The sequence below is a fragment of the Lagopus muta genome, chromosome 6 (assembly GCF_023343835.1).
Source record: "Lagopus muta isolate bLagMut1 chromosome 6, bLagMut1 primary, whole genome shotgun sequence".
NCBI lineage: Eukaryota > Metazoa > Chordata > Aves > Galliformes > Phasianidae > Lagopus > Lagopus muta.
The window spans coordinates 33,109,142-33,133,365 of record NC_064438.1 but is presented as its reverse complement, the minus strand read 5'-3'; the positions used below and the strand labels follow the sequence as shown (position 1 = coordinate 33,133,365).

General features: G+C 35.5%; 1 long non-coding RNA gene across 1 annotated transcript in view; it reads left to right on the top strand.

Moving 5' to 3' along the window:
- LOC125694794 (uncharacterized) overlaps nucleotides 1–20,927 on the top strand; it is a 29,832-nt gene extending 8,905 nt beyond the window's left edge. Inside the window, exons 2-3 of the long non-coding RNA XR_007377721.1 lie at nucleotides 15,983–16,070; nucleotides 17,385–20,927. This is a non-coding gene — a long non-coding RNA (uncharacterized LOC125694794). The remainder of the gene's footprint in view (nucleotides 1–15,982; nucleotides 16,071–17,384) is intronic.
- Nucleotides 20,928–24,224: the final 3,297 nt, after the last annotated feature.

Genomic DNA, 24,224 nt, shown 5'->3' with positions numbered 1-24,224 from the left:
CAGATTGCAAAGATTGAAGTGGAGAGGGTAAGGAAATGTCAGTTCTTGCACTCCCAGCGTATGTGTTAGGTTTTTATTTACATAGTTCTGCTTCCGTTGTTCTCAGCAGACATTCTGTAGACTCACTAGAGGAAAAAAAAAAAAATAGCGTTCTTGCTGAATATCATAAAGGCGTGGTGACAGAAAGAAGGGAATTCAGGCGTATTTATTCCTACAGTACAGTAACCTGGAGCACAAAAGAGCCTGAGGAATTCTGCAAGAATGCAGTACTGTACAGACTCACATAGTTATTTATTCATACATCTTCTTCCAGAGTAAAGCCTAGCAGTTATTCTGCTTCAGCACACTACATGATAGTATGAGAAAGTGTAAAAATAAAAAAATAAAAAAGAAGAAAAAAATAAAAAAAAAAGTTGTAGACCTTATATATTAAAAAAAAAAATCGTATTGAATTTTCTATACTTTTGAGCTTTACCACTCATTTATAAGTCCTCTCTTCCAGCAGCACAAATCACCAGAGATCTGGCTGAGATTTTATTCAAGAACAGATGTAATGTTTCTTATCAGCAATTGTAAAATTGTGAGAATTTGTCCCTTTGCAGATATGAAATCTAGAGAAGAGATGCAGTGTTATAGGCTGTATTACAGAGGCATCAAGATATTGGAGAGGCTCTCTAAAAGTGAGCAGACATACTGAAGAAAGCTCACCCTTGCCCTCTTTTTAATGATTTCTAAGACTCTGTTAACGGCCATTATCTAAGGCAAGCTTATATAAAAGTGCATTAACTGCATTTAACAGTTTTAAATGCCATTTTTACTCATCTGGGACTCAGGAGGTATTGTCATTAGAAGTATTTCTATCAGCATTTTCCATACAGACAGGGAGTTTTGAAAGGGATTCTTGGACTGCCTAAGAAATACCTGAGAAAGGTAGGAAAAAAATAAGACTGGAGTAAGTCTAACAATGTGATGAATTTACTAGTTGTACTACATCCATCATTAAAATAACAGCTATTCTTATACTTCTATAGGTCTGAAAGCCTCACTCAAAGTAGCTCTACTAAGCATCTCACACTTCCCATTCTGAAGTTGGCAGGTGATTCCTGTATCTCCTTGTCTTTCTGCTGTTACATTTCAGTAGCTTAAAACTGTGTGATGAGAATTAGAAATATGACATAGAGTTGAAAAGTTTGAAATACAGAATTTGAGGGAAAATTATATGTTAGGTTGAAGTAAACCAAATTCAGGTGGCTAGAAACAAACATTTTCTAGATATTTAAAAAATTGAAGGTTTAATGTCCATCCACCTTGTTTCGACATTTTCTAAAATTTTTGAAATGTTACTTTAAGTGTCATTTTTAAATGACATTTTCCCCAACAAAACACAGGTAGCTGGAAGAAAAGAAAAGAAAAAATTCAGTTTTCAAGTCAACTGCACTTTAAGTTGATGCAAAATTTATCACTTAACTTTGTTGAACTTTTCTTATTCTTATCCCTAAATTTCTCTGTCTGTGAAACTTCAATAGATTTTATTGCTCCAATTTTTGCTGCAGCCAGCAATCTGAAGACTCTGTTACTGCAAAGTACAATTTCCCAGTTTGTTGTTTTCTGTGCATATCTCTCTGGATAGTCACTTTCTTTGCTGATACTAACTGCAGTATTTGGAAGTAGAAGCAATCCTAGCTGCTTATTTCAGTGTTGCTAAGTTTTAAACAACGTTTTCAAAACTGTCTGTATTTCCTCAGGATTTTTCATTGGGAGTTCGAAAGTATTAATTCTGCATTGGGTATTCACTCATTGACTTAAGGTAAAACATTGGTTACGACTTTGGCTATGAAAGCAATCAGTTTCTGGATGAATTCTGAGGTTGGTCTCTGCCAGGATCAGATTGTTTTTGCTGACTTCTGGAGATTTGTCAAGTGATCATCATACTGGAGGAAAAGATTGACAAAATCTGCAAGCCTGGAGGGAGGGGGGGAAGAATTGGGTGTTTTTGTGTTTTTTTTTTTTTTTTTTTTTTAATTTCAATTGGGCTAGCATTGTAATTGAGAAATATGAGGTTTTTTTCCATAAGTACAAATACTATGCATATAGACATAAGTTGTTTTTTGTTGAAGCTATCTGGTGCAGGCATAAAATAATGCTAAAAATAATGAAGAGGATAAAGAAATATAAGATTTACTTCTATCTTTATATTTTGATTTTTAATATTAATATTTTAATTTTTAACTTTAAGATTGATTGGCTTGCAGTTAAAATAGACATGAGCATTAATACTCATGAGAAATTAGCTTCTCACTCTCTTTTTGCTGATCCCCAAAATTTAGAAAAAGGTTTTCAAAACTGCTGAGAACATCTGATATTCTACTAGTATCAGTGCTGTCTCCTGCTTATTTTGTAGAAGCTGAAGTCAAGATAAATGATGTTAAATTTTCTAAGTATGTGAAAACAGGTTCTCACACATAAGTAAATATAATTCCATTTGTATGTCAGAAAAAGCTGAAGAAAGTTCTTTGTATGGAAAACAACAAAGAAATGACACAAACAATGTGACAGAGTAGAAAATTATTAATTTTTCAGTATTACTTTTTTGTGTAGACTTTTCTAGGGAAGCCATTCAAATTTGGCTTTGTCCCCAAATTATTGGTAAGGAAGGATGCACTATCAGTTATGCAGAAAATAGTGAAACTTTGAAATTAAACCCTTAGACTGGTTCGTACTCATACCTAGCATAGTGCTAGAGCGCATAGAGCAGAGTGCTAAACAGGCTGCAATTAGCACCACCTGCTCTTGTCTTCAGGTGTTTCCGTCTCCTTTTCCAGCTAAAATTTTGTCATTCATACAAAGTGTATCAACAAGAATAACTGAAAACAGCTTCCAGAGAATGTCTCTTGGCATAGTGGTTAAGATGCTCTATTAAGTGGCCTGAATCAAGCAAAATATTAGTTTTAATTTAAACCTTGATTGTCTGCATATCAAAGGTTACTGTCATAATTGTTGTTTCTATTCTTCACTAAAAGCATTCCAGACTCAAAGAAATTTCATTATTTCCCTCCACTAACAACCCTGGGGGTAGTGTAGCGCATCTGTCTCAGACTTTGTTTCTTCGTTCTTTGGCAATTTCTTGCTTCTCTGTGCATGGTTGGCAGTTAGGGCACTGAAAGCATGGGACAGCTGTTTTCATTCCTCTTTTTGGCACAATAAACTAGATCTATAGTCATAAATTAAACATGCTCAGGACTGCTCTTGGCACTGAGGCCAGCTGGAATGCATACCCATGCTATTATGCTATTTCTCCCTCCTACAATGGTGACATCATCCGACTGCCTAATAGGAGTCCTTGGCCTGTTGTAGCTCCCAGCTGTGCACAGCAATTGTCTAGGAGAGTCATAGCTGACTCTGAGCCAGAAGTGCACCAGAGACTTTTTAACAATGTATATGATTATGTTCCAGTTGTTGGGAATATTCCCTGCATGATTCTACTATAAATGCAGTTACATCATTCTTTACCAGAAAGAAACAGCAATTGCACGGAATGTCTTCTGACAAACCACTATTCCATTAATAGGCATCCTACAGTATTGTACATCTGCATATATTGAGCATCATTTTTCTGAAAATCCACTAGCAAAACGTACACTTGTTTTTTTTATACCTGCAACTTGTATCGTCAAATGTATGTCTGGTTATTTGTGTCTCTGAGATCACTGTAAGTCACTGTAAGATTGTAAGTAACAATTTTCACAAGTACTAAATGTTGTTGCTGCAATTGATCTTAGCCAAAAAGCCAAGAAGTGAAGTTCTTTACAGAGAAAGTGGTGAGGTGCTGGAACAGTCTCCCGGAGAGGTTGTGAATGCCCCATTCCTAGAGGTGTTCAAGGCCAGGTTGGATGTGGCCCTGGGCAGCCTGGTCTAGTATTAAATGGGGAAGTTGGTGGCCCTGCATGTGGCAGGGCAGTTGATGATTCATGATCCTTGAGGTCCCTTCCAACCCTGGCCATTTGGTAATTCTGTGATTCTGTTGAATTTCACTCCCCTCAAGATTGAGAGCTTCTGTTTCATTAGTTTCAGCTGGTTATGCAATTTCACAGCTTGTGCACAAAAATGGGAAATATTAATTAGCAATTTTCTTTTTGTTTGTTTTAGAAAAAGCATTGCAAACTACTGAAAGCTGCTGCCAGGTTACTTCACTGTGCAGAGGAAAATTGCTAATAGTATTAGAAAGTATTGAAAAGATAAAGCATCTAGCCTTGGTGAACATAAGTTAGCATGTTTTTAATTGATTATTAAATTTGAGGAAACATTTTTCAAAGAAAATTAATTTTAGAGCAGAATATTTCAACAAGAAGGTGTCAAAAAATCTGTGATGAACTTAAAATAGGTTTATACTGTTTCTAACAGTATAAGGAACTAACACTGTCTTAAAAGCATGTTTTCTACAGAATTGATTCACACAGTGTATAGAAATCCCTTAAACCTTTCAACATCTTTTGTTGAATTGAGAGTAGCAAATTTTAATCTCATTTACACTGGTGTGAACAGAAAGAAATTTTTTGGAAGATAGCAGAGTTACACCTAATACATACTAGTGTAATTGAGGGCAAAATTGAGCATAAACAATCATGATCTGAATGAAAAAGCCAGTTGGCCTTCATCTGGGAACACTGAAACACTGCTTGCCAGGCAGTCTAACAAATGGCGCCTCAAGCACTGACTGGAATTTTTATATGTTCATTAATATTATGTTGTTTTTTCATTCTCTGTCCCATTTGTATTTTGGAGGTTTCTTCTCTAATTGGTGTATTATGATTGTTTTTGTATGATTATATTAATGTCTCATACAGAGAGAGGATGGTGCAAATGATCCAACTGTTGCTTGACAAATGTACTAACACATTTTGGTCTACTTTAATAAAAAAATTCCTAGAATGTATTTGTTAACACATAAGAACAGAAGTAATATTTTATTTCTGAAGGAGTAAAGGCTTAAAAATAAGTGATATGGTGCATCTCATAGAACACTGTTAACTTTTGTTCCTGTGCAGTCTGAAATTAGGTATCTAGGCTCCAGCAGATGCTACTTTGTTTGCCATCTTGTGCTAAATAGGGTCTCTTCCATCCTCTTTGTTGGCTTATTTTATTCATAGTAATCTTTGATACTTAGGAGAAAAGACCTGCTATCTCAAATCTCTCGCTTAAGAACCTGAAAATATAAGGTAAGGTTTTTGAGTGTTTGCAGTCAAAGAAAAGTACCATAGAATCACAGAGTGACTTGGGTTGGAAGGTATCCTAAGGATCATGAAGTTCCAACCCCCTGCCATAGGCAAGGCCACCAACTGCCAGATCTGGTACTAGACTAGGCTGCCCAGGACATTGTTCACAGAATCAGACATAATGGCCCAGGTTGGAAGGGACCTCATGGATCTCCAACCCCTCTACCACAGGCAGAGCCACCAACCTACCTATTTAGTACTAGACCAGGCTGCCCAAGGCCCCATCCAACCTGGCCTCGAGCAGCTCCAGGGATGGGGCATCCACAACCTCTCTGGGCAGCCTGTTCCAGTACCTCACCACTCTCTCTGTAAAGAACTTCCTCCTGAAGTCTAACCTAAATCTTCCTTGCCTCAACTTATAACCGTTTCCCCTTGTCCTGCAGTTATCAACCCTTTCAAAGAGTTGACTCCCCTTTAGGTACTGAAAGGCTGCAATTAGGTCACCCCCCTCCCCCCCCCATTCAACCTGGTCCTAAATGCCTCCAGGGAGGGGGCATTCACAGACTATCTGGGCAGCCTGTTCTAGTACTTCACCACTCTGACTGTGAAGAATTTATCCCTGACATCTAATCAAAACCTTCCCTCCTTGAACTTAAAACCATTCCCCCTTGTTCTATTACTATCTAGCAGGGCAAGAAGTTAATTCCCCTCCTGTTTATAATACCCTTTTAAAATTACAATGAGGTCTCTTCACAAGCCTTTTCTTCTCCAGACTGAACAAGCCCAGCTCCCTTAGCCTGTCTCTGTACAGGAGGTTCTCCAGCCCTCTAATCATCTTTGAGGCCCTCTTCTGGATCCTCTCCAACAACTCTACGTCTTTACTGCACTGGGGACCTCAGACTTGGATGCAGTACTCCAGATGGGGCCTCATGAAGGCAGAGTAGAGAGGGACAATCACTTCCATTGCCTCTGCTGTCCACCTCTTTTCTGATGGAGCCCAGGATACCATTGGCATAGTATAAGCAAAATCAGTCCCAATATTGTTTCTTGAAGTATAAGTCCAAAAAAGTCCAATAAATTAACTTAGCCCTCTGTCTTGCACCTTGAAATATGTGGCATATGGGTATGAGTTCTCACAAGAACAAACACAGAAGCAGCTATTATTTCATAGTAAAATAGACTCTCAGTCTAGTTTAAATGGAATCTCATTTCATCTAACATCATATTCTGGATATTCAAATAATGTGACTTGATTCAAGTTTCTTCAGTATGCCCTAAATCTTCCTGAGTACAATTTTACTCAATGCAACTACAGTGTTTTCTGTTTTCCAAACAGAAATTGGTGGATTTACACCATAGGTGTTACTAACTTTATATATGAAGAATAAATCAATGAATTCTTTACTTGCATGATCCCTTAAAAATCCTTTATCAGTTTTCCTGCACAGTAAACAGGTAACGGATACATGCCAACTTGCCAAACAAATAAAGAACAGAGTTACATCAATAATGCATAGCATAGATGGATTTTATCATTTTGCTCAATGAACATTATGTATTTGCTAAGAAACAAGCACGTTCATGACATCGATGAAATCTTTTCTCCTTCTTCGCTAATATTCAGTCTTGACAGATATAGAAGAAACAAGATGCGCTGATAAGTCAAAGGGCATGTGTAGAACTGGTTTAAGCATTGTATAAAAAGAGTAAAGAAATGGAGAAAGGCCAGAGCGAGTTAGAGATCTGTGATAAGGGACTTGGAAAGCTGAGCTTGTTACTCCTTGCTATGCATGAGAATGACAGCTGCTATATGATGATTACAGACTTGAGAGATTGGCAGTTTGGGCTGATCGTGGTGTTGGAAAAGCCAACAAAGTTCCAATTTCTAGCAACACCAGAAAAGTAGTCTCATGCCATCAGCAGTATGAAATTTAAGTTCTTGTTTAGTTGCCTTATATCTAAAGGTCTCCTTAGATATAAATCAAATGTTTTTTGGTAATACGAAGCACAGTATACTTACAAATAAAGAGATGTGACCTTTTTCTACTGGTTTGTTACTTGCCATTTCCTAACCAGGTTCTTATCAAACAGTGGTGGTTTGTGAGTGGCAGGGAATATGGTGACAAGATGATCTGGATGCACAGATCCTGGATTTCCAAGCTATATTAAGTCTATGTGGTTTGGGCCAGTGCAGCGTGAGCAAAAGTATGTTAAAAACTACTTACCTACATCAAGATCGCATAGCTGGTTACTGGTAGAATTGTGAGTTGTACTTATGTGTACTTAGAGTTGAGGAGTCAACTGGAGTATTAAGCTTTAGAAACTAACACAAATAAAACAAAAACTTTGCTACTTATAATTTCTGCAGAAAGCAAAATATTTGAGAACACAGATGAAATGAAATTCTAATCAAAAATCATAAAAATGTTTGCAAGCAATTTCTTGCTATTAATCTTGATGTAGTTGATATTCTAGTCAACTATTCAATTTTATCAGCCTACTTTTTTAATCCAGCAGGATAGAAGAATTGCACCTCAAAGCTACAATTTATAAAAAACAACAACAAAAAAAAAACCCACCAATGTGTCTTCTGATTAATATATTCTTATAGTAAATAATACATAAATTACATTTTGAGTTACAAAAGAGCAATCTATGCTCATTTGAAATTCAGAAAACAGAGATATTATGCTTTCAGGTGGCAAAAGCTCCAGGGTTTCCTGGCTGTCTTTTGTGTTACATAGTCTTGAAGAGTGCTAAGGGCTGGCAGATGCTTATCAAACATTCATGTAAACACTGTTATCTAAGTTATGTTTTCTGCTACTGGCTCCTTGCAAGGGGTCAGCATGGAACACAATTAAAGGAAAGCCATAGACAGGAACATCATGCCATCAGCTTTTGTAAGATTAGAGGACTTGCTGTTCTCTTCAGTAAACAGTGAGAGTGCTACTAAAGAAAGAAATTCAGAAATTAAGGATTAAGGGTGGAATTTTTAAAAGTGCTTGCGCTCCTTTTAGAACATATCTGATTAAAATACAACTTCTCCAAAGCTACTTACATGCTATATATTTCCCTCAAAATATCACACTAAATGTTTAAATTTTAAAAATCACCTTGCACTCCAAAATCTGACTGTAGGCATGTGGATCATGCTTACTAATACACTATTATTGCAGATGGTAATACCTAATTTTAATTTTTTATTTATTTTTTGTTTTTGTATGTCAAAAGATAGGAGATGAAAAATAAAGGAAGGGATAATTCCTAAGGTATTGCGAAGCCCATTTAAGTACTTCAGATGCATTAAAAAGAGTGTGGCCAGCAGGTCGAGGGAGGTGATCCTCCCCCTCTACTCTGCCCTGGTAAGGCCTCATCTGGAGTACTGTGTCCAGTTCTAGGCTCCCCAGTACAAAAAAGACAGGGATCTCTTGGAAAGAGTCCAGCAGAGGGCCACAAAGATGGTGAAGGGCCTGGAGCATCTCTCTTATGAAGAAAGGCTGAGTGAACTGGGTCTGTTCAGCCTCGAGAAAAGAAGACTGAGAGGGGACCTGATCCAGGTCTATAAGTATCTAAGGTGTGGGGGGCAGAATGGCGAGGCTGGACTCTTTTCAGTGGTGAGTGGAGACAGACAAGGGGAAATGGCCAGAAACTGCAGCATAGGAAGTTCCGCACAAATGTGCACAAGAACTTCTTTACAGTGAGGTGATGGAGCACTGGAACAGGCTGCCCAGGGAGGTGGTGGAGTCTCCTTCTCTGGAGATGTTTAAGACCTGCCTGGATGCCTACCTGTGTGACCTGGTGTAGGGAACCTGCTTTGGCAGGAGGGTTGGACTCGATGATCTCTGGAGGTCCCTTCCAACCCCTACAATTCTGTGACTCTGTGATTCAGATTTAGAAACACAAAAGGATTCTTCGCTGCACAGGAAAGCACTGTAATCTTCTCTGTTTAGTAGCAGAAATAATAGTGCCTCTGGTAAGTAAGCTCAAGGAAAAGCAACTTCTGTTCTCAGCTGAAAACTGTATGAGCTGTCCACTGGCAAAGAAGGCATTTGAAATCACCTAGAAGCATTTGCCTCAAAATTCCCAGAGTCCAGTATCCTGTGTGTCTTTCTGTGTTGAGAATTTTGTAATTCCAGAATTTTCATGTGAAATAGGAAGATATATGACTGAAAGAATTCTACAGTGTACTGCAATATTATACAGAATGTCCACGTGACCCTAGCGGTATTTCCATGTACTGCTTACTAAATATTTCAGTTCTCAGGTTTCAGAATATCCTTGTAGTTAAAGTCATTCTGAATTGAACTGACATCACTCTTAATAATTGGACTAGCCAGTTAGTTAGAAAATAACTTGGGGAGTGGATTTAATGTAAAATAGATTTGTTAAATAGGTACCTGAACTCTTTCTTTGACTTCAGTGATTTTTGAATAAAATCACTTTCATGTTTCTGAGAATATGTGTAAATAGATATAGGTGGAGTTCAGAATCAGACCAAGGAGAAAACAGTGGCAGTCTCTGTAGATTCATTTTATCCTTTAACTTTTTTTCTGCAATGCATTATTTGAAATTCTTTATTTTTGCTTCTTTGATGCGTTCACTGATTATTAAATGATGATTTTTTTTCTTTGACTATTAACTCTGTGTGGTAGTATATTTATAAATTATATGTAGCCATCCTATAAATATAACATCCATAGGCAAGGACTGCTCATTTATATTGAGGTTATAGTAATTTCTTTTGTGTCTGACCCAATGTTGCTCAAAGCTGAAAAAGCAATTTTTTCAGTATTTCAACAGTTCTGTGTTATAGCCTTCACCCTTCACTGCACAAACATTTATTCCTACCCTCTGAAACTACAATCCTTGTTGGGCATAGTGGTAAACTAAACAATATATTCTCACATTACTACTCTAATAATAAAAAACATTTTTCTTAAATCCAATCTAAATCTCCCCCGTTAGTTTGAAACCATTTCCCCTTGTCCCATCACAACAGATCCAGCTGAAGAATCTGTCCCCTTCTTTCTTATAGTCCCCCTCCAGATACTGAAAGACTACTATTGGGTCTTCCTGGAGTCTTCTCTCCTCCAGGCTGAACAGCCTCAGCTCTCAGCCTTTCCTCACAGGGGACGTGTTCTATTGCTTCGATTGTTTTTGTGGCTCTCCTCTGAATGTGCCGGTACAGGTCTACATCTCTCCTGTACTGAGGACTCCACTTCTGGATGCAGCACTCCACATGAATACACTACTCCAGGATTAAGGTACTTGTAAATAGGTACCTGTAAAATTGGATCTGTGTTACTTTAGAAGATCTAACAGTGGATGGCAGACAGACAGGCAGCAATATGTAAATGAACATGTCTGATATGATGAACAGCAGTACTTCTAAAAATACATGGCTATTGTTATATTCCCCATCACTGCTGCTCAGAGTCACACTCCTGTGCCTTGTAATGATTCCATCATTTAGGAGAAGTTGTTTTTGAAGCTACTGTGAAGTGCAAGTTAAAAGACTAACATCAAGATTTTTTATTTTTGAAGTCCTTTTCAATTTTTTGGTAATAGCACAGTAACTACTGTTTATGTGGATAGATGAAATATAACCTCCAAAATTCTCACTTTTCTTCATGGATTTTTCACTGCATATTTGCTGCCACAGCTAATTTTTCTTATTCAAATTGTATGAAAATTGACAATACATTAAATAGCTATAACTTAAAAGTTTGAAGATGATATTAGTCTTTAATTTATCTGCTTCAGACCATACCATGAATGCTTTTTATCCACTTTCTGAATAATAGAAAATTCCAAATTTTCTTGTCTCAGTAAGTATTGACAGAACTATCAATAACAGAAGTCGCTGATCAGTCTGAGGAAGATCTGAGCATTTGATGTATAGATGTAAAATTTGATGTATAAACTTTTAGGTATAGAATTTGTACTTCTAATTAATCATAGCAAGTATTTCATACTTTTTCTTATATTTATGCCAGTGAATATTTAACATTAATAATAATTGTTAATAAAATATTAATAATTTATTATTAATATTATCAATAATTTAGAAATAATATTATCAAGTAATATTAGTTCTTGTGTAATTGTAATTTTTGAATTTTTTTTTAATTGGAAAACACTGCTTACCTACTAAAAATTGCAGACATATTTCTTGCAAATTGCTAACTTATTAAAGCTGTTACTTGGATTAGGAGAGCTCCATAAAATGCAGTGGACGTTCCCTCTTTGGTAGATATTTCCCATCAAACTATCCTTTTGAATTCTTTGGAACAAATCCTGGGTCTTATATTAGCTTATAGCTTATACCTAAGTAAAGAGTGATATTCATGTGTGAAAAAGCAAAGTTTATATTGTAACATACATAAACAGGATTTTCATTTACATGTCATATAAGGTAGGCTTTTCTCTCTATTTAATATTCACATAACATTTCAGTGTCTTATTATGAAACACCAGAACTCAATAAAATACATACAAATATGTTAAGACAGCCAAGAAAAAAAAGGTCAGATAAGTTACAAAAGAAGATGAAATTCTGGAACTGTTTAAAGAGTAAAAGGATAAGACGAAGATAGGTTCTCAAATTTTGGAAGGTTAAAAAAAAGTCAACATCTTATTCCCAGTCAGGAAGATCTAATTCCAGTTCACCACTTTCTCCAAGACATACATACAACATACAAATTACACAAAGTTACAAATAACTGTCAAGGATAAGTGGACGTTAGATTCTCAAGAAGACATCTCGTTTGCTTTTTCTCAGTTCCTTTTTTGACAGTTCAATCAAAGTCAGCATGTGAACATACCAATACTGCATGGATTGAAAAAGAGAAAAAAATGACTGTGAGTAATACACAGTTTAAGTATCTGAAATCAATGAAATGATTATTATATATTTCAGTAGTGAATTTATTCCTTGTTTAGGTCTTTTTGAGAAAAGGAGTTGAGCAGTGAAATGGTATTCCTGAATTAAAAAACATAATATTCCCTCTGTTCTTATTTTAACGAATACTTCTGTTCAATTAGAATTATTCTGAATTTATACAATCAGTTCGTCACAGCAAAATATAGTTGAACACTGTAATTAGACACTAGAAACTTTCGTTGCCCCTTTTATAAGCTGAAGATGTCTTGACCTGGTAACCTAGATGAAACAGACTCAATACTCAGGGACTGAGTTTGCCTTCCCTTCAGGTTCTCAGCAGAATGTTTACAACATGGCAGATCTTTTAGTTGTATTTTATGAGGCACATTCTGCTAGTTATGAATGCTCTTTTTTATTTTGAAAGCAAAGAAGCTAGTATAGTACATTTAAGAGTCTGTTGTCAACTATTGATGAGATTTATGCAGAACTGCAGCAAAACATTTTGATGACATTGAATGAGAATCGTTTACAGCGAAGTCTAAATGTGAACAAAACACAGATGACAAGATGACAAGATACAAGAAGACATACATATTTGCTGCGTGAGTGCTCACCAATAATTATAAAGGAAAATGTACTGTTGATAAAGGCTTAAGCAAAATGGCATAGGCTCTTATGAGCTAAGCAAATAGATATGCTGACAACTGTAACACTGCTGAACTGCTTTTCTTCTTTCCGTACAGATAATTCCAAAAGCACTTTTCTTTCTTATCATTTTTTTTCTTTTAAAATAACATCTCATTACATTGATTAGAGAATGTAGCTGTTTTCTACATATGTTTCACTTTTAAGATCCAATGAGGCTGCTACTAAGGAAGAATTCTTTTTTTTTTGAAGTAAATACTCATTTTTCAAGCAAGAAAATCTTGTTGAAGAAACACTATCTCTTCATAAAAAGCTTAAGTCAGAAGAAACACTGTGAATCTGATTCTTTCTTGTGATGCAAGACATAACAGTCCCAAGTGATTTTTTCCTTTTTAAGTGATCATTTATCCCATAGATAATGGGACAGAGAAATGAGTTTTGAAGACTGAGAATTTTAGTAAAGATCTTAAAATCAGAGTTCCTCTTTGTTGTGTCTGCATCTGAACAGTAAATCAACGGGAGCCTTTCCTGCTGATATCTGTTTATCCCATAGCACTTGTCTTAAAATATATGCTTTAATATCATCGCTTCAATCACAAGTTTTCTTCTCTATTCCTCCTGTGCTTTCTGGCAAAAAGTTTTCCAAGCTGGTTAAGTTTACTGCAGCTGATATAGCATGTATTCTTGTTTACATAGTGTACTGCAAGGATGTTTAGACCTCTTTTATAACCTTAAAACTCTACTTGTTCTGAATCAAAGCTTCATCTGTCCTTGGTGTTATAGTCCCCTTCAGGAAGACTAAATTTCAATGATATTCTGAAATTTTGACATAAATTTTTATATGCCAAGGAAATTGAAAAGTTGGAGAATGGTGAGTGATATCTTGACATATGACACACAGGAATAGTTTTGATGCACATAGTATTGAAGGATACTGGAAAAAGAAAGTGAGGAAAGCAGTCCAAAAGCATCTTGAAGAGAAAATACAGGGACATATCATGAATGTGATAGAAAGTGTCAATCTGCTTATTTTTATCAAGAAGATGGGTGAGTGACTCAATTACAGTCATTGGTGACATTGGCTAGGGAAAAGTTGTTAAACCTTGCAGAGAGATGTGAATCAAGAACTAGTGATTAGAAACTGAAATCAGAGAAATTAAAAACATATTAGGCAGACCAGCATAGTTTTTTTTTTTTGTCGTTGTTTTTTTTAAAACGAGTCAGTAACCATTGGAACAAGCTACCCAGGAGGGATGTCAGCTTCTTCTTTTCTTACTAAATCCAGATTAGGCCTGGTTGCCTTTTCAGCTTATTCAAAAAGTGATCTAGTCAAGTAGTAGTCACTGAGTTCAATGTACAAGTAATGGGATAAAATATTAGGGTGTGCTATAGTGTGATGGTGTTTTTGTATTTTAAATTTATCGAACTGTAAAAAAAAAAAAAAAAAGCAAACACTATAACTAGCATGCACAACTAGCATGCACTAAGATACATGACATAACTATTATGAAGAGTTTTTCACTCTATTTTTACCATCCTGCAAATTTCTTTAGATAACACTACTTTTCAAAGAAACCTGCATATCAGTTGATCTTCCAAGTGTATATGCTATTGACAAGAAAATTTGTTTTCAGTTGCACATATATGCACTAAGTTGAAAAAAACCATTCTGAATGGGCTACTTCAAAGCTGTACATTTGGAAATTCTGATGCAAAGAACCTAGTTTATCTAAAACAGATATTAAGGACTCATGATGTATATACACTGTGAATAACCACTGGTACAGTCTTCTTGCACAGAAATGCCGGACATTAGAATGACCAATCAATATTATTCAGTGCAGCATGTAAATATTTACATTGATTTACCAGGAGGTAACATGCATGACAGTCAGAAATCTGTGAACTGGTTACTAGGGTGACCTTATGCTCATTCATACCTACGTATGTGCATACCTACACTGTGCTGAACTTCTGCCTATTTACTACTAAGTTCTTGTCTGATCTTATCCTCCGGAAGACAGTTGAAAGACTGTAACATTAAATCCTAGAAACATAAAAATAAAATTAAATGTTACAGGAAAAGATCTCACAACACTTATTATTTTGTCAACAAGTATTGTTTTAACTGTTGTTTTATGTCAGTTTAGTCCTCCATTCAAATTTTTATAGCTTCTAAGAACAAAATTTAAACTTTCATTAAATAGTACTGTCACTGACCACCTTTCCTTTTTCAGGTGCTGAGTAGCCACAGCTATTATTTTCCTAATGTAATGCACAGCAAACAAGTTTTCATCCTTTTCTTATTTGTAAGGGGTGTGACCATTTTAACACAACTATTCACAACCACGTTCTCTGTTCTGCTGTGTGCTATAGCACTGTAAAACTGGTCATTAAAGTATAGAAATCAGTGAATTATTGGGTCTAGTCAATTACCTGGCATCAATATATTTGAAACAAATTGATTAGTTCTATCTTCTTAAATGCCTGTGTAGTCATTACACACAAAGCTGGATTTTTAGGCGTTTCATGTGTAAAATGGGACAGAAAGCTTAGATTTCTATGCATCTCTGCATGTATATATTGCAGGGAGCTTTCCATCTATTATGAAAATTGCTGTCTATTTGAATATGTGCTGTGCTGAATGTCATCATGACTGCCTGCATCTAAATTACTACAATAAAATATCCCACTCAGAGCATTTTTAATGAAACATTACTCTTGTTGTTTTATAACTTTAGCTGGTTGTTTTATATTCAGAATATAGTGCAATATATCAGCCTCTGTTTTCAACATTCTCCATATAGTTGGTTGCATTTTTAAGTAGGTATGTGAAATGGGTTTATATTTTATTTCTGCTCTCTCTGTGTTATGCTATTTAAGCCTGTCTGTACTATTCTTCAGTGGTTTCTGTAAAGGACCTTAATATCTTCCATCTTGACCTGTATTATGGAGATTCTTTTATACTACAGGAATGTAATTCTTTCTAAGATACTATCCAATAATTTGTGGCTGGATACCACAATGTGCTTTTCTAAAAGACTTGCAGTGCTGAGAGAAATTTATTATGTGATTATGGGGAAATGTAACAGGCTGATTACTCCTGAAAAAAGAGGGATCTTGCCTTTCAACTAGGCAGAAAGCTTTGCAAGTTCAAACTTGCAGCAAGACAGCGTACCTCATACTCACTCCTTTCTGAACCATGAACCATGAGAATTTCAGTAGCTTTTTTTTTTTTTAGGTCTCTGAATAGCACCTAGAAGATGAAAAGTATCTGCTCTTGAGTTGGAACTGGTATGTTTTCTCTGAATATACTGTAGTGCAGGAAGGTAAGACTGTTGTTGTGATGAGAATCCTCAGTCTTTAGCTACTACGATCATTCTGGAACAAATTAATGACTATTTCAGCTGTATTTTTTTATATTCTCATCACAGTACAAATGTTAAAATGTTTACAAATGTATTTTACTTTGGATGAAAAACCCACATTTTGCATGTTTATCGTACACGTCCAGGAAGTGATGGTCCTGTAGGGACCTGTAGAGAATTAGGTGTCGCATTTGGACACCAACTGCTACAGAACAATAATTTGTGAGAGCTGGTAAGACAGCAAGCAGAAACTTTACTGCAGGGAGCTCATCTCTGGTCTGCCTGACAGTCGTGGTCCAGCTACCCCCACAGAGCAGGCATCAGGACTATGTGATATCATAGCCTGGTTAATAAGGTCTGTTGAGAAGCAGAGAACATGATTACCTGGAAGAACTGCTGCACTAATCATGATTCTACTGCTATTTTTTGGAAGCTGGCTCAGGAGTCTCTGCATAGCACTACACTACTGTGTACACATTCCCTAAGAGCAGTAAGGCAGATATAATAACGTAGTTGCATAGCTTTAAGTATATGCTTTTGAAACATGACCTAAAGTGTAGTATGCTTTGAGAAATGTTTTGACTGAATATTATCCCACTGATAAATACCTATTGCTCAAACCCAAGCCTTTTCTGAATGAGAATTATTTTCATTATATTTCCAGTGGAAAGACATTTTACTGTACATTTCATCTTCCCATTTTAGTACCTCTCAAAGAAAAAAATCCATTAGCTAGCTTGTCAAAGCCCATATAGAATATCACTAAAAATAATTGAAAGCAGATTTATTTACTTGTACTGTAAAAACACAACACTGTATTTCCATTTTCATTCTTTCTTCTAACTAAAGTAATCTCTCTAATAGCTGTTGTGATAAAAATTGAAATCACAGATCTTGTTGGTAAAAGGTTTATGTTCCAGAGTTCATTTTCACCCAAATTTATTGAGTAAGTACCATAGAATCACAGAATCACAGAATCATTTGAATTGGAATGGACATTTAAAGGTCGTCTACTCCAACTCCTCTGCAATTATTAGGTACACCTACAGCTAGATGAGGTTGCTCACGGCCCCCTCCAGCCTGACCTTGAATGTCTCCAAGAATGAGGCATCCACCACCTCTCTGGGCAATCTGTTCCAACGATTCACTGCCCGTATCTTAAGAAACTTTTTTCTTACATCCAATCTAAATCTCCCCTTTCTTAATTTGAAACCATTTCCCATTGTCCTGTCCCAACAGATCCAGATAAAATATTTGTTCCTTTCTTTCTTTCAGCCCTCCTTTAGATAGCCTTCTCTTCTGCAGGATGAACAATCCCATCTCTCTGCCTGTCTTTATAGAAGAGGTGTTCCATCCCTTGGATCACTTTTGTGGCCCTCCTCTGGATGAACTCTGACAGGTCCATGTCTCTTCTGTACTGAGAACTCTAGATGTGGACACAGTACTCCAGGTGAGATCTTATCAGCACAAAGAAGAAGGACAGGATCACCTCCCTCGACCCGCTGGCTATGTTTCTTTTGATGCAGACCAGAATACAACTGGCTTTCTGGGCTGCAAAGACACATTGCAGGCTCACATACATCTTACCATCCACCAGTACTCCCAAGTCCTTTTCAGTAGGGCTATCTTCAATCCTTTTTTCTCCCAGCTTGTATTGACGATGGGGATTGCCGTACTCCAGGTGCAAGAACTTGCGTTTGTCTTCGCTTAAGCTTATGAGTTTCTCCTGTGCTCACTGCTTGACCCATCTAGGTCTCTATCACAAGATCCTCTAGTGCAAATAGGAAATACAACATATGTTCAAAATAATATACTAATTCATATAGAGATAAGTACATTAAATTTTCTCTCCTTTTTTTTTCTTTTCAGCATATTGATCAATATATATTTCTCACAAAGTGGTATACATTTTGATAAGCAGTTATGATGGGAAGAAAAATATATTTCATCATAATATTACAGTTGCATACTGACCCCCATCCTCTTCATTCCGCTATTCCAATAATTATTTCAAATTGACAGTTTCACTAAGGACTGAAGAAAATACTATTTTTTTCAGAGGAAGAAATAGATTTGTTATAGGTTAAAGCTTTTTGAACTGGGGAAATTAAAATCCATGTGTGTTACAGCTGAATAACCAAAAAATCAATTTGGAATTACAGTACTGTTTTGTTTTTTGTTTTTTTTTTTTTTAGAATATTTGTTTACTCTTCACTGAGTAAACAAACTGAGAGACTATTTGCTCAATGAAGATTTTTGTTTGAAACAGTTATGAGAATAGATAATTGAGGCTATATTTATTTAAATTTCTTCACTTGCCTATAAAATTCTTGTTTAACTAACAGTATTCTTAAGGTGTTCTGTATAACACATGTAGACATGAATGTTGGTTTTGAAAATACCATCAATACATTTGAGCAAGATCAGTAGGAGACGTCATTTATTTATTTCAGATTAAGTCAGGTATAGCTCTGAAATTTGATCATGCATCACTTTAAAGTATACTGTGGCAAATCTTCAAGCTGTATAAATTGATGTCAGTGTTCCCCTTTTTAAACTTTTGGAAAGGCATTGAGGGAGAAATAGAATAAATTAGCAACAAGCTGTTGACACATTTTAAGATCTCCTTTAAAAATTGTATTTACTTTTACAACTTAAATTCACAGTAAGATTATTATTCCTATTGCTGTTGGTAGATTTGAAAGTGACAGTCTGAACTGAACATCAAACAGTACTTTTAAATTTCAGCTAAAATATTAACAATTCTTTGAAAAGGGGAAAAAGATGTTTTTGTTTTTATTTATCTTTTTTATTTATTATTTATTCATTCATTATTTATTTTACTTATCTTCACAAAACAAGTCTTGTTTTCTGCATCAAGAAAACTAGTATTTTTATGTTTTAAATAAAATCTTGACATTTTCAAGCTGGAAAAAATAGAAGAAAGGGTCAACATAAGGTCAGAGAACTGTTTTGTATATCTGTGTGAAAGACACCTGCATTTGAATAACTTACAAACTCCTGGAAAAAATGCTGCTAACTCCTGCTAAATATGGGCTAGTGTGCACCTGCCAATGCATTTTCTGAAGAGGCCATTTTTGTTGAGCACGTGACAGTACAAGAAAACTCTTACTGGATTCCAGGATCCACTGGGCACACAAACCACCAAGAAGATTCCCTCCTGAGCATTTAATAACATGCTTGCTGTTTCTTGGTGATAGCTGAAGCAAAAGAAGATACACATCTGCAAAAATCCAAATGTATGCATACATGGGGACACAACTTTAGGAGATACATAATTTTCTAATTGAAACAACTTCTACTCATGTACAAAAATATATTTAAGGCTTTCACTACAGCTGCATTTCACAGTTGAGAACACTTTAAGGATGTTTTCACTTCTGTGCTACATGATCCTGATCCAAAAGCCACTGAGGTCTAATGAAGCACTTCTGTTAATGTCTTACAGGTCTTATGTCAAATTGTAAACCAGGAGGAATCTAGTAATTTTCATAAGATTTTTGTAGTAATTCCAATAATGTATAAACTAAAGTATTTATTAAGGAGAATGATAGCATGTCTGCTAACTATGTAAATGCCAAAGGTACTGTATTCTCTAGTCCATTTTACCCCTCAGTTAAGTGCTGCTATTTTTTTGAGATATGCTGTTACTTTCTTGGGGCAGAGAGTTAGTTTTCTCGGTGAGAATGGGTTCCATCTGTTACATGGGGCTGAAAAATTGTGTTTTGAGATTACATTCAAAAACAAGCAATGGGAAAAGGCAATATATTCATTTTATTTCATTTTCATTATGCAGTAATTCATAAGAAAAAGAACTGGATTATTACATGTGGCTGTTCATCTTATAGAATTTCCGTAGTAACACAAAGCTGACGGTGTTTGGCTGAATTGCTATTAAACTGTTACAGCAGTCAACCAAAGCAAGGGCCCTTACTTATAAAACACTGCATGCATTCTGAGAAAACAACAGTCTTTGCCTAAATCTGTGCCCCAACATAAATAATGTTAGACAAAATGTAACAATCAAGCAAACAAAACATTAAGTTAAACTAAACACTGAGAAATAAACCAACTTTCCTAAAGTCATACAGAAAACTAATGACAGAGCAGAAACTGAAGCCTAGTCTTCTGAAAACTATGTTGAACATTTTAAGTGGAAATCTAGGGCTGCTCCAAAAGTAATGCCTCCTATTTTCTTATTTTGGCCCACATCAGAAAAAGGTGTTGGTGATGCAGCAGTAGAGGTTGGACCTTCCCACCATTATTCTGTTACATTTTGTTTCTGTGTGACAGATGGCAACAGAGGGGTAGTATGACAAAATGGTATCAACATGGAAGTGCAGAAGAAGAAAATATGTCACTGAATTCCTCCATATTGAAAAAATGGCACCTGTTGACATTCACTGACGCTTGCTGAACATTTATGGAGAGGCTGACCAGTGGATGTGTGTGTACTGAGGCAGTGGATGGTGCATTTTAGCAGTTGTGACAGTGGTCACGTCCAGTAGTGTAGGTTCTTACAAATGTGACATGCAGGCTTTTGTTCATCGCTGTTGAAAATGGTAGTGACTATGTTGAAAAAGATTGTTTTGTTGGTGAGAATTTGCTCTGTCAGTTAGTGTTATTGCACTCTGTGTATATGTTGTATTTTCCATGAAAATGAATAGGAGGCATTACTTTCAGAGCAACCCATACATATTGTTATATGAGATGGCAGTTAAAGAGATGCACTTTAGGCACCTTGATATTCAGTGCTTTTGTGGAATTTTTTTTGTGGAATTGCAGTGCTTTTCAATGTGTTACCTTTATCACACCAAGCCATGCATAAAAATTAAAATCAAACCCTAATACACTTCTACTCAATCATATAGTTTATTTTCTTCTTCCCTGATAGAGTTCTCTTGTCCTTTCTCTTTGCCTCAATTCTCTTTCAGCTTTCTTCCTCTCCTAACTTACAATAAATGCTTAATCTTCCTATAACAATCATAATAGAAAGAGAAAAAATGAGTGATATTAGCTACTATTTAGAAATGCATATGGGTAATGCACTATTGAAAGGTTAGAGAAAAAATGCATTCATTGCTATCCTGCTGTACACAGCTTAACCTACTACGTCATTTAGTATCTGAACTAATTGGGCAATTTAAATTGAAAAGTTTATTATGATTCTTATTTCTCTTCATACTTTGCATGGAAAAATATAATTTATCCTCATTCAAAAATAATAGGGTTATTTGGAAGAAACTGTTATAACATCAGGATCATTTTTCATCTGATGACATTTTGGCTCTTTAATTTTATTTCTGTCACTGTAATTAAGAATGACTCTGCAGGCCTCTACCTGATCTCTAAATGACACCTAGAGTATCATTAATATACTATTAGTTTCTTTCATAAATGAGAATAAACGGAATTTACTAGAACCATGTAATATACCATGACAAATGGGAGCTTCTGTGGAAATATAAGCAACCTGTAAGAGCACAGTCCTGCTCCTTTGAAGTGCTGAGCAACATTAGAATGCAAAACAGCAGCTAGCTCCTTTACAGCTGAGAAGTCTCAGCTGGGATTATCACTAGGCAACATAATTTTGTGCATGTAATATCAATATAGGCTCAATCCAAAACCGTTTTAAATTAATGTAAATCTTTCTACTGATTTTCATAGTCTTGAAAAAAGAGAAATCTTGTATCTCTATGTAATTTTCAAGAAGGATGTTTAGTGGAAGCAATGGGAAAAAAATATTGGTAGTTACAGCTAGATGAAATTCTGAGGACACGAGCAGAACAAAAGATGAAGGTGAATCAAAGAATGCAGTACTAGCTTAAACTCAAGGAAAACTCTAAAAAGAAAACTGACATACAAGCAAGAATGATATTTCAGCTGTTGAAAAAGCATACCAAGTTTTTACAGTTGGAGTAGAAAGTAATGCCTCCCACAACAGATATAAAAATCTCAATTACAATATTTATAATAGAGCAAATTCTCAGCTACAAAATGATCTTTTTCAAGACAGTCCTTATTATCCAACTTGCACAGATGAGCTGATTGAGAAGTTCTTTTTGTTGTGTAGAAGATGTGCATGGCTATCCAGAACATGGCTTGTTCTTTCACACTGTTGTCACCACTGCTGAAACGCACTTCCTGCTGTGCTGTGCTCAAATTTACTTTTTGGTCTCTGGAAAATTTAAGTAAGCATCAACGAATGTTAACGTGTGCCATTTTTTCTGCTTCGAACAAGCATTGGGAACAAGTACAATCACAATGTTGTGGCCTATTAAGTTAGTGTTCATACTGAATACAACCACCTACATTTGGCCTCATATCTTCACTAAGACATATAAAAAGAATAAGAAACCACCTGTTTACCAGTACTTTTATTTCTGTGGTAGCTGCCTCTCTTCCTGCCTGGTTATTTTAATTTGTGTACTTTTTATCTATAGTCTCATATTTTCTTAAACTGTTTCATAAGCTCTAACACTCCAACATATGGCTGAAACAGTTTTGATGTTCTTGTTTTCCAGTAGTAATAGGTTATTTGAAAGAAGTCTAATTTTGGACAACAGGTCTTACATGTTTCCCAGTGTGATGGGAAAGGTACTTATGCTTCTACATAGAACATCTGATCTGAGCTCTTCATGAAGCATCAACAGAGTGATATGAGTAATGTGATGCAAAATAACTCATTTACCTGGATGATTCGTATATATGATGCCATTTGTCACCTATTGAAAAAAAAGATGTGAGAGATTGTTTTTTTTCTTTAGTTTTGCTGAAACCTCTTAAAATAGAAGTCTAAAAATAATGGATAGAACTATGTGATAGTTACTGACTGCAGAAGACATGACATTTTACAAGTGGAATAGGTTATACTGTAAAACAGGTATTTCTTTTCACTGTTAGCACTCTTGAGAAGATTAGTACAATATAGTCTATGTTTTAAGGTCTATATTTAGATACTTAGAATGCAGCAGCAGGCAAAGAAAACCATAACAACAAACACAATGAGTTTGGCATATGGAAAACATTTGTAATTGTTCATAAAATCAGCTGAACTTTGCAATTCTGCTTATGCGTCACAAAAATTTAACTTGAAACGCAATGGAAATAAAATTAAATTTACTATCTGTAAAAACAATTTAACAAAGCTGCTAAAGTTACCTGAATTAATCCATAACAATGACCGGTATTTCAAGTGGATTATTCTGCCAGATTTAATTTTGTATAGTGAGACATAATTCAGACAGACACTAGAGATGTTTGCTTCTGATAACTTGTGATAAAGCAGTCCCTGTGGACTTTTAACTGATCATATTATATAAATATTTAGCATTTTATGATCTTTACAAATTAGCAGCAAGTTTAATATGCTTGCATATTAATTATTGTTTATACACACATTTCCAAACTAAATTTTGACTTTATATTGAAGTTTTCACTTAAATTGATTGAGAAAATTTGAGTATTTCATCACATAATATTATGAAACTTGATTCCAACTTTTAATTGAAGAATTGGTCTAAAATTTTTTATGTTGCAGATAAAAATGTGTGCATTTCACAGGTACAGCTGTAATGTATAGCATATGGTATGAACTTGCTTCCTAGACTTGCATCAGCCACTTAACGATTTCATAATTCAAGATTTCAACTGGCTAAAAATTTTCTAGAGGAAAATGAGGATTCAATAAAACTAGATTTAATTACTGTTTTTGATATAAAAAATGTGTAGCTTACACTTTTTCATGATGATAGTTTTAAAAGAAAATACAAATGCTGAAAATGTTTTTTACATCTGTTATTCATAGAAATGTAGATATATACAAAAATATTTATAACATGCTATAATGAAAATGCTGAGTCACAGCATGAAACAGTGATTGAGCATCTAGTGGGAAGACAGAGCCAACGCAAGGGAGCTCAGGTGCATGATTTGCACCTGAGTGACCAGAAGGGGTAGAGTCAGGATCCACCCCTTCCCAGACTTAATTTAAGGAGGATTGGTGGTGGGAGCCAAGGTTATCTCTTTGGATATCTGCATCTACCTGAAGTCTTCTGAAGGTAAGCAGCTTCTTGGCTTCTTCTAAGTGTGTTT